Source organism: Prionailurus viverrinus, chromosome D1 (assembly GCF_022837055.1).
Source record: "Prionailurus viverrinus isolate Anna chromosome D1, UM_Priviv_1.0, whole genome shotgun sequence".
In the NCBI taxonomy this organism is placed as follows: domain Eukaryota; kingdom Metazoa; phylum Chordata; class Mammalia; order Carnivora; family Felidae; genus Prionailurus; species Prionailurus viverrinus.
In genome coordinates, this window is record NC_062570.1 from 44,975 (window position 1) to 59,006 (window position 14,032).

The 14,032-nt window shown below is 42.0% G+C and overlaps 1 pseudogene; it reads left to right on the forward strand.

Annotated features, from left to right (window-relative positions):
- Window positions 1-2,892: 2,892 nt before the first annotated feature.
- Window positions 2,893-3,045, forward strand: LOC125147338 (uncharacterized; annotated as a pseudogene).
- Window positions 3,046-14,032: the final 10,987 nt, after the last annotated feature.

Consider the following 14,032-nt stretch of genomic DNA (forward strand, 5'->3'; position numbering starts at 1 on the left):
CAGCATGTATACACTTGTCCCATCACTATGTTGTTCATCTGAAACTAATGTAACACAGTGTGTCAGCTATTCCCAAATAACATGATTTTTTAAAAATAAGGTAAAGGAATGAAATAAAAAGTTTAATGTAAAAGAACCTGTTCCTATCTAATCAAGAAATGCAATAAAGTTCCAAAATAGAAAGTCACAGATCAAATTCTGTAGCATTCCTATACACTAACCAAATTATCTAAGAGGGAAAGAAAACAATCCCATTTACAATAGCATCAAAACCAATAAAATTTATAGGAACAAATTTAGCTAAGGAAGTGAAAGACCTCTCTACAGAAAACTGTAAAACCTGTGTGCAGAAATGGAAGAAATTCAATTTGTATGAAAGAAACAGGAGACTCCGCCCACCAACTCCAGTTATACACCACAGCACAGGAGAAGTGCCCTGCAGGTCCTCACCACACCAGGGACTATCCAAAATGACCAAGCGGAAGAATTCCCCTCAGAAGAATCTCCAGGAAATAACAACAGCTAAGGAGCTGATCAAAAAGAATTTAAATAATATAACAGAAAGTGAATTTTAGAATAATAGTCATAAAATTAATCGCTGGGCTTGAAAACAGTATAGCTGGCACAAAAACAGACACATAGACCAATGGAATAGAATAGAAACCCCAGAACTAGACCCACAAACGTATGGCCAACTCATCTTTGACAAAGCAGGAAAGAACATCCAATGGATGTAAGTTTTATGCAATTAGAAACACATATCTTCAAATGTATTTGGAACCACAAAAAGACCCCAAGTAGCCAATGCAAGAAAGAACAAAACAGGTGGCATCACACTTCTTGATTTCAAGCTGCATTCTAACACAAAGAAATCAGTTATGTCATTGGCATAGGCACACACACACAAGGCAATGGAATGGAAATTGAGAGCCCAAACTAAAGCCATGCATGCACAGTCAACTAGTATTTGACAAGGGAGTCAAGAATACTCAGTGGAGAAGAGTAGTCTCTTGAATAACTGGAGCTGGGAAAATTGGATAGTCACATGTATAAGATTAAAGCTTAGCACCTTATGTTACATCACTCCAAGAATTAACTTGAAATGGATTAAAGATGTAAACGAATGATATGAAAACAAAATTCTTCCTCACCATTTCAGCTCTTATTATGCCAAGACGTAGCTGTTGAAGTGGTGAAGGGCTGGATAGAGAGTAGTCCTGGAAATAGAAGCCTGTGTGTGTGAAACAGACTTTCTTTAGTAGTCTGTAATTATCCCCCTGATGCTTTAAGAGTAGCCACTTCCTTCCCTACATTTTCAGGCACAGCTAGTACCATGCTTGCTGCCAGCAATGCACTGCTTTGTCTCCACAAATGCCTAGAAGCTCTAGGTTGGACCCATTGGGAAGGGTGGAGTTTTGTGGCAGTAATGCTGCCCTGTTGAAACCAGGTGGAGGGGAAGGAGAGAGGTGCCATTCCGGCTTCACTGGGGTTCAGGTATGTTAGTGTTGGTGTTGGATTTTTCACCTTTTACTCTAACACATCTCAAAAGTTTAATTTCTGTCCGGCATGTCAAAATGGCTTCCAGAACAGTTCCTCCTTTCTCAGAAGTGCCCTCCGTGTCATACCCCGTTGGGCTGCTCTTTATCACCATCCAGGGTCTTTGGGCCACCACCAACTTCTCCAACCTGGTGGCCTCTGGGACCTCACCCTCCACCTCCACCATCTGGAAAGATGATTGAAACAGTATGAGTTGACTTATAAAACACGTTTTGTCTTTTTACTTGTTGAGTGTTTGGAGAGGATGCAGTGATGGCACCACAGGGCTTTCAGGTTAGCCTGAGTGAGGACAGTGTAATGTGCTTCCAATTTCTCAGGAAATGAATGAAATGGGCAGTCGTTTCCACCCAGTGAGCTGGGCAACACATGTCTCTGAGAAGGAAAGAGGCCTTATACATGCTGACTCCCTAGGATGTAGCTTGTACAGAGACCATGTGCTGGGCTCTCTGAGGGATGAAACACACCCCTAACTTTATTTCTAGCTAGTTGAGACCTGAACTGTTCACAGATGCTTGATTAGTTATAAAAACTCCTGAACCAGGGCCATGTAGACCTTCCTCAAAGGACAGGATCAGATCTCCCTCTTGTCCTCAAGGGTCACCTGAGGCACCTGAAAAACCCTCTGCCCCTAGTACGGGACATGAGAATGTGAAAGAGTTGAATATAATGAAACCTGTTGCGGATGGTTTGTTTTTCTTGCACACAGTCTATGCAAGTCAGAATCAACTTCCATCCCCCTCCATCTTTTATGAGACCTAGGACATGGTGCAACTCCCATGGGGAATATCAGTTGTGTCTCTACCATGGATGCAGAGAAAGACAAGGTAAATTCTGTTGCCTATTTCAGTTGCAATGCTTTCTGGAAAATTTATCTGACCTTGTCTGGTTTTCTATGCCCTCTGGTATTTTTACTGTTTGATTTACATCCTCACAAGCCTCCAGACTTCTCCAGTTTAAGATCATCATGTTAGCTAGTGCCTCTGGACGCCACAAGTGTGTGGAGGTGGAGGACCACGTGGCTATCACTTTGTGTTTGTGGAAATAACTTGAGGAGAATGACACTTCACTGCACCCTCAAGTCTTCTGGAGCATGGGACACCTTTCTCACTTTCTTTGCATGGGATTATCCTGATTATTTTCATTTTTTTTCCTATTTCAGAGTAGGCCATGAATTTGTTCAGAATGTCTGCTATGAGCCTCGTGACTGGAAAAGATAACAACACTTTCCAACATTATATTGTGTGCTTTGTGCAGTGTTGAGGGTTCTTAGTTAAATTTCAGAACTCATTACTGGTCCTTCTGTGTTGGTCAATGTGCAATAGAGAAGTTCTCCCAAGCTTTGCGCAGTGGCAGTATCATAGCCAATGAGGTTTATCCGAGGCGCGATTATTGCTCATCGAGAATTTCTCCAGTTGTCCCCTAGGTGGAAATACTCTGAATTTTCAGAAGCGGCATGTGTAATCGAAAATGTACGTGAAACTTCAGTCGTGAAGGGAGAGAATCAGTGATTACCTGCAGGGCCAGTAACTCACAGAGTTCTTCAGTTGTATTTATATGAGCAGGTTCAATTGTGTCCCAGGAACAGTTGCAACTGGTACTTTGTCTCATGATGCCTTATGGGAGTTTTACACCTGAAATTGAGACATGTTTCTGTTCATTCTTTTACGTAGAATTTCTACCTCCCTTTTACAATGGGACAAAATAGCTCTGCAATTCATATTGTATTTAAAAGCTGAATTACCTGTGAATTAAGGTAAACACTCTTAAGACCATGAATGTGCACAGGTAACGTGTTTCTCTCAGAAAACACATTTCTAGGCCCCCTGCAGGACTCCAGGAATCCCCATCTCCTCAAAGGTCTCTGTGCCCTTGCACAGAAGATGTCTTTGTCAGTGAGGGAAGCAGAGTAAGGACATGAATGGGATGGCAATTTGAGCTTTGACCCTGGGGTGGCCCTGAATCTCTGTGTGGTGCTGGGCTTTTCTTTCATTCCTTCATGTTTTGTCTGTTCTCAATGTGTAAGTAAAAAGTCTGCAGATCTGGTGGAAGAGGGGTGTCCTGAACACAGATGCCTGCCTCTCTGGAATACGTTCCTTTATTAGACTGGCATTACTGCCATCAATCTTCAAGAATAGGATTCCTTGGCTTTCTGCATTTGTAACCATGTGCAGTGATGTGTGGAGACAGTAGTTTCTCCTTGTGCATCTGGTACCTTCAGGCTGTAGGTGGGACCTCATAGGAGGTCCTCGTGAGACCTTCAGGTTGTAAGTGGGATCTCGTGGGAGGGTAGAGTTTTCTGGCACTGATGCTGCATTCTACTAGAACCCGTGAATGAACAAGGGGCCAGGTGCTGACACCTGCTTCATTGTGTTTCAGCTCCTGTGGGCGTTCTACTTCTGTCTGTCATACCAACATACCTGTCGCTTCTGTTCTGTAGGTCCTTATGGTTGCAAGAGGACCTCCTCTTTTACCAGGTCCATCCTGCATGCCCTCCCCCACAGATCCCCTTTATCACTGTTCATGGACTCTATAAGTCACCACCAGCTCATTGGTGCCCTCAGTGACCTCCACCTCGACTATTTGTAAGATGATCTGAACAGTATGAGTTGACATGTTCAGCATATTCATCTACTGTCTTGTTGAGTCTCTGAGAAGATGTAGAGATGGCCTCACAGGCTTTTCAATGCAAGGGTGCTGCTGACTGAAACACTGTTAAGATTCCTCAAGTTTCTTAGGCCATACATATGTTGGGCTGTGCCTAAGTGTGTGTATCTCTGTGAGACTAAATGCGACGAAAGGTTGTAGATTAGCTGTGTGGCTTCCTTGGCTTCAGCCTGAGTCACACTCTTAGCGGGGAATTCAGGGTTGACCAGGAAATGCCCCTGCTGGACTCCTGTCACCGCAACCCTGAACCTGCTTTCACCACCCTGCCTGAAGGTTTGCATCTCCGACACTTCCCTCACAATTTCCTGAGGCTTTGCGTGTGTTCCTCTTGTCTCAGACCTAATGCCAGCTCTCAGTGGGGAGAGCCTCAACTCAGAGCATCAGCTTTGTGATCTGAGAAGCAGGGATAATGTTGATCTCTGAGGTCAGCGCGATGAAGAGGTGGTTAAGCACATGAGGAATTTGTAAAATATATGGGATGAGTGAGCACTCACCCTTTTCAGCGTGGAAACGAATGTATCTGCACAGAGAAGATCATCAACAGATGTTCATTCAATTTCATGAAACTAAGGGTATAATGCCTGAGGCTGAGAGATTGGCAATTCTAGTTTCAAAGGATACAACAAAGATTCCTGTGTGTTTTCTATTAAAATTCAGGTCCTACTTTACAAGGAAGGAAAAGATAAGTATGAGAATATGGATGTTCAGGGATCTGAAGATAATCCTCTTCCATTACAGGTAGACACACAAATGCACCCTGACAAATATGTGCTCATCCAAGGCCACAGATGTATTGAAGAAGAAAAAACGCATATAGAAGAACAGAAGATCCCTTTGCAATAACTCAATCACTTTGACATAGAGGGCAATCAGTTTGAAATTTGAAGAGCACACTGAACCATTACAAACCAGCTGTGGTTATTATATATTTAGAGATGGTGTCTAATCTACCCCTTGGTCTGAATGCTTTCCCTGTCCACCCCGTCCCCTCCACATTGTCCTTCCTAATATCCCCTAATACACTTGTCATAGTTGTGTTTCTATGTCAGCGTCTGCCTCCAGGAAAATCGACACTCATTCCCCATCAAGTGTACACTTTGGCGTTCTTGTATATGCAGTTAACAAACAGGTAGAATGTATAGTATTGGTGTACGAAGACAGATCATTGTTTGGGGTTGTATTGCCTGGAAGGGACCAATAGTTCCATCTGAGGGGTTGGATACATCCTTTAGGGAGATATGGTGGTGGTTGTTCATGTATAGATTGATGCTCATGAGCACATGGCACATGTGCTAGTTGATGTGGTTTGTGCTGATGAGCAGGGCAGGTGTCTGTCTCCAGGAAAGGGTCTCTTCTGATGGTGAGGAATGGATTCAGGAGACCAGTAAGGAGGCCCTGCATTAATTCAGCTTTTGCGCCCTTGTGCACCTTACCAGCTGCTACCAATAGCACCAATCCAGGTGGCCTCCAAGGGGGCAAATGGCACAATTTTTGTGGCGAGTCACATGGTGTCCCATAAAGCTCCCCCTGAAGCCATATTGAGGCATGGGGAGGGCAGAGGACCATGGTCTGAGAAAGGTTCCTTCAACACAATCCAGGGAGAGTTGGGTGTAAGCATACGGCTCCTTCTACATCAGCCAATCCAATCTACATCAGGGACCCTGAACCCTGTGAGCTTTTTTTTTCCTTCCAGCTTAGGGAAGCATCCAGCCCTCCAGCAGCTTTTGGGTCATGGCTGGGCCACCAACGGTAAATGTCTGGCTGTCCACATTCTGCCAGCATTGCTTTAGCAAATATCAATATGAGCAGCTGCTGTATGGGGGATTCTCCTCCATTTTGATCAGGGCCTGGGACAAAACATGACGAGAGAGAGAGAGACAGGAGTTCCCTGTGCTCCTGGACAGGGCTGCAAGCACAGAGCAGATAGCCTGAAGCCTGGGGAGAGGTGGACAAAGAGGTAAGGAGAGAGAAACTGGATGAGTGATAGGGGAATTGGGCAAGACCTAGAGAGTGAAAGAAAGAAACACAGAGAGGTGTGGTTAGAGAGAAACAGAGACAAAGAGGAAGTACAAGGAGAAAAGTGGAGCCCTGGTCCGGGTATGTGAACGGGGTGAGATGAGCCAGGGGAGAGGGGATGTGTGAAGTGGCTCTGAGTGCTGGGGCCGAAAGGGCTGGTATCATGGGCATCATAGTTTCATAACTCTAAGACTCCAACATCCCTGGGGTCAAGCTCTGCAGAGGCCATTGCAATCGAAAAGATGGGCATCCGTCATTTCTACTGGAATTGTGGGGCTCAGCGTTATGTTCTGTCATGGAGACAGATGTCTTCAGGGAGAATGTGCTGCTCTTTGGCAGCTAAACTCCAGAGCCCGCCCTGTGAGGAGGTGTCCCGGGGTCATCTCCCTCACTGCCCCAGGCCCTGTTGGATTTCCCCCCTCCCCCCCCCCAACCAGCTGGCGTTCCTCATGTTCTGAACCCAGGCATGAGACATTGTGTTGCCCCCAGGTTCTGCAGTCTGGACCTGGCAGAGGTGGACTGTTGATATTGATTAAAAAAAATATTTGACAATAAGGTCCATATTCTCCCTCTGGAACGAGCGGTGTGCATCCAAATCGTGGGTTGCTATCCTCCTGTCCACAACCAATCTGAGGATTCCAGAAGGTAGGTGAACCTTTTAAAACACCATAGTCTTCTCTTACCTCATTCAAAGACAATTTCTTTCCCAGTTTCTTTTAATTTTGAAGAGATGGCAATTCCTAATTGAAAGCATAATGGTCCTGTAGGAAATTGACCTACATGAGTGATGGGCATTATTTCATCCATCCGTATCCCTAAAGCACATTTCATTGGAAATATAAGCCATGGATACATGTCATAAATTCATAACAGATGTGTAGCTCCTGTAAGTTGCATTCTGACCTTGTCACATATGTGTCATCAGATATTATTAGTGACTTTTCAGATAAGCTCTAAACATCAAGATGGTCATGTTAGAGAATCTGGTATATATGGAATTTCACAGATGCTAAATTAGGAATGATTTTTCATTTTTAATGTTCCTATTTTTTTCCTTTTGTGAAAGAGCCCGAGCTGGGGATGGGGGAGAGAGTGGGAGATACTGAATCTGAGGCAGGCGCCAGACTCTGAGCTGTCAGGACACAGCGTGACGTGGGGCTCAAACTGATGGACTGCAAGATCATGACCTGAGTGGAAGTCGGACGCTTAACCAAGTAAGCCACCCAAGCGCCCCAGGAATGATAGTTTATTGGCAAAGAAAGAGAAATTAAAGATAGCGTAAAGGATGTCGACTTTTAATTGAAATATTCTTCACACATTTGTTGTATTAGTTTTAGACATACATTGTAGTCCTTCCATATGTCTATAAATTATGTTGTACTTAAGCACAAGTGTAGCTATCCTGTGAAAGTATGCAACAGTATTATTACAGGATTGACTCTCTTCCATTGGCTGTCCCTTGTATCCCTAGGACTCATTCATTCCGTAGCTGGAAGCCAGTATCTCTCTCTCAAAGGTGTCCATTCTTTATCTAACCTAAACACTTAGGTGGTAAACACAATAACCTCTTGTTCATCATGTGTAATTTGGTGGTCTATTTTTCTGGGAACATTGCTTAAAGCATTACAAATGATGCCATTACCTTAATAAATTTGGTTTCATTCTTCACTCACAAGAACGGAGAAGGAAAAGATTTCTTTGTGCCCTAGGTCCTGTCACTAAGACCCTTCCCAGTGTAGAGAACAGGCTTAGTGGCCCAGAGCACCTTCGGTCCCTCAGCTGAGCCACCAGGGTCTTCAACATTGCAGGAATTCCCATGGTGGCCAGCAGAGAGAGCTCGAGCACCACAGACCCAGACGGGCGGGTTCCTCTGCCTGGGCAGTGATGGCCAGTAGAGGGCGCAGCATCGGCTTTTCTGACCCAGGGCACCTCAGAGCAGGAAGGGCTTAGACTGCTCTCAGAGGACTCAGGCCTCTGCTGGTGCCTCAGTACAGAGAGCAGAGCTGCATTTCCAGCAGGTTCTGCCACCCGCCCCAGGGGAGACCTTGGGAGCTTAGCAGAAACTTGGCATCTCCTGAGTCGCCAGAGAGAAGCTGCCTTGTTGTACTGAGTGCTGAGGAGGGGGCGCCGGGTGGCTTCCCTGGTCAAGCTGGTCGCTGAGCTGCACAGGCCTTTGCATTTTCTGGGCTGTTCCCATGTTTCATTCCACCCCTTCCCAGACAGTTTTTGAACAAGACGTATTTTACCAAAGGACTTGTGGATTGAGGGGTCCCACGACATCACCTCATAGATGCAGTCGATGGTTTGTTCCAGATCCAGGCTTGTTTCCGACAAGGAACCCTAACAGAAATTCAGAAGCACGGGAGCTGCATTCAATTAGGACGTGGATACATGAAATGCTCGTCTCACGACCTTCTAGAAGAATGAGCTGGGACCCATGTTCCGAGTCCTGCTGGAACCAGAGACCAAGGTAAGGGCACAAACTGTCCCACACATCATACATGCTTTTTAAAAATGTTCATGGTTATTTTCCCAACTTAGTGAAGTGATTGAAAACTACAGAAAACCTGGTAGGTAGGTGTCATTAACCTTATGTTATCTTTTAATTTAAATACCAGTGAGTGAAGACACAGTGTAATGTTAGTTTCAGGTGTCCAATATAGAGCAACACTTCCACACGTCACCCGGTGCTCATCCCAGGTGAGCACCAGCAACAGCTTCTTAATCCCCAGCAGCTGTTTCACCCATTCCGTCACCTCACTGTGGAAGCCCTCAGTTTGTTTCCTAGTTAAGAGTCTGTTTGTTTGTCATTGTGTCCTTCACCGCCCCCCCCCCCTTAAATTTGTCTTATTTCCATGTGTTAGTGAAATCATCTGGTATTTGTCTTTCTCTGACAGGCTTTTTTCACCCAGCATAACTTTCTGTCGCTCCTCCAGCTCGTGGCAAATGACAAGATTTCATGTTTTTATGGCTAAATAATATTACATTCCATATACTACATCTCAATTTATTCATCAGTTGATGGATGCTTGGGAAGTTTCTGTAATTTGGTTGTTGTAGAAAATGCTGCTGTAAACATCATGGTGCATGTATCCCTTTGAAGAATTATTTTTGTATTCTTTGAGTAAATACCTCTTAGTGAAATTGCTGGATCTTAAGGTAGTTCCATTTCCATTTTTTTTTTATGAATCTCCATGATGTTTTCCAGTGTGGCTGCACCAGTTTGCATTCCTACCCACAGTGCAAGAGGGTTTCTCTTTCCTCACATCCTTGGCAACACCTGCTATTTCATCATTCATTGATTTTAGTCATTCTGAAAGATATGATGTGTTATCTCATTGTACTTTTGAGTTGTGTTTTCCTGAAGATCAGTATTGTTGAGCATCTTTTCATATGTCTCTTGGCCATGTGTATGTCTGCCTTGGGAAAATGTCCATTCGTGTCTTCTGCCCAGTTTTAATCGGAATTTCTCCTTTTTTTGGGTGCTGTATGACTATTTGTTTTGGACACTAAGCCTTAATCAGATGTCGTGTGCAAATAGTATTCTGTAGGTGTTTTAGTTTTGTTGATTATTTCCTTGGTGACAGAGCTTTTTATTTTTACGAAGTCCCATTATTTTTGCTTGTGTTTCCCTTAACTCAGGAGATATATCTGCAAAGATGTTTGTACAGCCAATGTCAAATAAGATACTGTCTGTGTTCATTATCCTCTGGGATTTTTATGGTTTCAGGTTTCACACATAGGTCTTTATCCATGTTGGATTTATTTTTGTGTATATTGTAAGAAGGTGGTCCATTGTTGGTCTTGTTTGGTTTTGCAGGTTGCTGTCTAGTTTTTTCCAAAACCATATGTTGAGGAGATTCTTTTTAAGTGTATGTATTTATTTTTTAGAGACAGAGATAATGCAGAAGGGGGCAGAGAGAAATGGGGATTGAGAATCCCACACATGCTCTGCACTGCCCTGAGATCATGACCTGAGCTGAATCCCCAATCACACGCTTTGCAGCCTCCCATGTGTCCCAAGACTATCTTTTTTTTCCATTGGATATACTTTCCTGCTTTATTGAGAATTAATTGACCATATAGGTTTGAGTTCATTTCTGGGTTTCCGTTCTATTGATCTCTGCGTCTGTGTTGTTGTTGTTGTTGTTGTTGTTGTTGTTGATGTTGTTGTTTTTTGCCAGTACCATACTGTTCTGTTCAGTACAGCTTTTTAATATAACCTGATGTCTGTAATTGTGATGCCTCCAGCTTTAGTTTTCTTCTTCAATTTTGTTTTTGCTGTTTGGAGTCTTTGTCGTTCCATACAAATCTTGGAATTATATGTTGTAGTTCTGTAACAAATGTTTTTGTTAATGTGATAGGGATTTCATTACATGTGTAGATTGTTTTGAGGAGTGTAGACATTTTAACAGTATTTTTGCTTCCCATCCATGAGGGTGAAATATATTTCCTTTTCTTTTCGTCCTCTTCCATTTCTTTCATCAGTGTTTCATAGCCTTTAGAGTACAGGTCTTTCACCTCTTTGGTTAGGTTCATTCTAGGTATCTTGGGGTATTTGGTGCACCTGTCAATAGGATTGATCCCTTACTTTCTCTTTCTGTTAATTCATTACTCGTCTATAGAAATGCAATAGATTTCTGTACATTGATTTCTGTATATTGTGATTTGTGGAATTCATATATAAATCCTAGAAATTTTCATTGGAGTATTTCATGGTTTTTATAGAGAGCATCATGTCAGTTCCAAACAGCGAAAGTTCTACTTCTTCCTTGCCAATTTGGATGCCTCATTTCTTTTTTTGTCTGATTGCTGTAGCTAGGACTTCTTGTACTATGTGGAATAATAGTGGTGACGGGTCATCCCTGTCTTGTCCCTGACCTTGGAGGAAACACTTTCAATTTTTCCCCATTGAGGATGAGCTGAGCTGTGGCTTTTTCCTAGGTGACCTTTATATGTGTAGGTAGGTTTAGTCCAAGTCTACTTTGCTGAGGGTTTTTATCATGAATGGATGTGACATTTTGTCAAATGGTTTTACCGCATCTGAGGAAAGCATCATATTGTTCTTATCATTTCTTCTAATACTGTGGTGCATCATGTTGATTGATCGGCGAATGTGGAGCCACCCTTGCAGCCCAAGAATATATCCCACTTGATTATGGTAAATGATTCTATTAATGTATTGTTGACTTTAATTTGAAGGTATTTTAATGAGAATTTCTGCATACATACTCTCAGGCTATTGGTCTGCAGTTTTATTTTAAATTTTTAAACATTTTTTTAAAATGTTTATTTCTTTCCTTAGATAGAGTACATAAAAGTGAGGGAGGGGCAGAGAGACAGAGAGAGAGAATCCTGGCCATGCTCCACACTGTCAATGCACTGTCCAATGTGGGACTGGAACCCACGCCCCGCAAGATAATGTCCTAATCCAAAATTAAGACCTGGACAATAAACCGACTGAGCCACACAGGCGCCCCGGCAGTTTTCGGTTTTAGTGGAGGCTTTATCTGGGTTTGGTATCAGGGCAATGATGGCCTCATAAGAATTTGTAAGTTTTTCTTCTTTTTTATTTTTTGTAATCATTCGAGGAGAATACATATTACCTCTTCCTTAAATGGATGGTAGAATTAATCAGTGAAGCCCTCTGCCCTGAACTCTTGTATTGGGGGGAGTTTTTTTTTCTTATTGATTTGATTTCTTTCTGTTTTCAGATTTTATGTATCTTCCTGTTTCAGTTTTGGTAGTTTTTGTGTTTCTAGGAATTTGTCCATTTTTCTCAGAGTGTCCAATTTGTTGCATATAGTTTTTCATAATATTATCTTCTAACTGTATTTTTGTAGTGTTGACTGTTGTTTCTCCTTTCTTATTTGTGATTTTATGTATTTGAGTCCTTTCTCTCTTCTTTGTGAAAACTCTGCCTAGGAGGTTTTCATGTTGATTACTGTTTTCAAGGAACCAGCCCCTTGTTTCATTGATTTGGTTTAGTGTCTTTTTGGTTTGTATATCCCTCATTTCTGCCTTAATCTCTATTATTTCCTTCCTTCTGCTGTTCTTCTCATTCCTTTAGTTGTAAGTTAGGAGGGTTTGAGATTTTTCTTGCTCTTTAAGGTAGGCTTGTATTGCTATATACTTCCATCTTAGATTGCTTTTGCTGCATTCCAAAAGTTTTTACCAGTGTATTTTCATTTTCATTACTTTCAGTGTATTTTCTTATTGATTTCCTGTTTGACCCATTCATTTCGTAACATGTTATTTAACCTCCCTTTATTTGTGGCCTTTCCCCCTGTGTGTGTGTGTGTGTGTGTGTGTGTGTGTGTGTGTATGATTGTGGTTAACTTCAAGTTTCCTAGCGTGTGGTCAGAAAAGATGCTTGGTCTGATCTCTGTCTTTAGGTACCTGTTGAGGCCTGATTTGTTACCTAGAATGTGATCATTTCTGGAGAATGCCCCATGTGCGCTTGAAAAGAATGTGTACTCTGCCATTTTAGTATGGAGTGTTCTGAATATATCTGTTAAACGCATCTGGTCCAGTGTGTCATTCAAAGCCATTGTTTCCTTGTTGATTTTCTGTTTAGAGGTTCTGTCCATTGATGTGACAGATGTGTTAAAGTCCTCTATTATCATTATATTATTATAAATTCTTTTATGGTTTTGTTGAATGTTTTTGATATTGGTGATTGCATATTGGGTGCATCAAAATTTACAATCATTGGGTCTTTTTGTTTGGTTGTCCCCTTTAGTATGAGATAGTGTCTATCTTCGTCTCTTGTTACAGCTTTATTTATTTTTTTAATGTAAGTCTTAGTTGACATATAGTGCATTCTCTGTTTCAGGAATAGAATCCAGTGATTCATCCCTTACATGCAACACCCAGTACTCATGACAACAATTGCTCTCCTTAATACTCGTCCGCCATCTAGCCCAGCGCCGACACATCTCCCTCTATCAACCCTCACTTTTTTTCCGCTATGGCTAAGAGACTCATGTGGTTTGTTACCACTCTTCTCTTTTCCTGCCCCCTTCCCATATTTTCATATGTTTTGTTTCTTAAATTCCACATGAGTGAAATCATATATGTGTCTTTCACTGATTGATATATTTCACTTAGCATAATACATTCTAGGTCCATCCATATCGTTGCAAGTGGCAGGGTTTCGTTCTTTATGAAGCTGAGTTTCATTTCATTGTATATATGTATGTATATTTGTATGTATATATGAACATACACGTGAGTACATATGCAAATACATGCACACACACACACACACACACACACAAGTTTATACCTTCATCAGTTGATGGATACTTGGGCTTTCTCCATAGTATGGCTACTGTTGATAATGCTGCTATAAATATTGGGTGTATGCATTTTACTACTAGGTATTGACCCAAAGGGTACCAAACTACACTCTCGGTTTTGAAGTTTATTTTGCCTAATATAAGTATTGCTACTGGCTTTCTTTTACATTATTGTCATGATAAACGTTTTTCATTCCCTCCTTTTAAATCTGCAGGTGACATATGTCCAAATAACGCTTTGTAAGCAGCATCTAGATAGGCCTTGTTTTGTTTTTGTTTTTGTTTCTTTCTTTTTTTTCTGTCCATTCTGACACCCTATCCTTGTCTTTTGATTGGAGCATGTAGTCGATTTACATTCAGAGTAATTATTGACAGGTATATATTTAGTGACATTCTACTAGTTGTTTTCCATTGTTTCTTGATGTTTTCTCTGATCCTTTCTTGTCTGTAACACTTTTGGTCTTTCATTTCCACTCCAAGAGTCTGATTTAAAT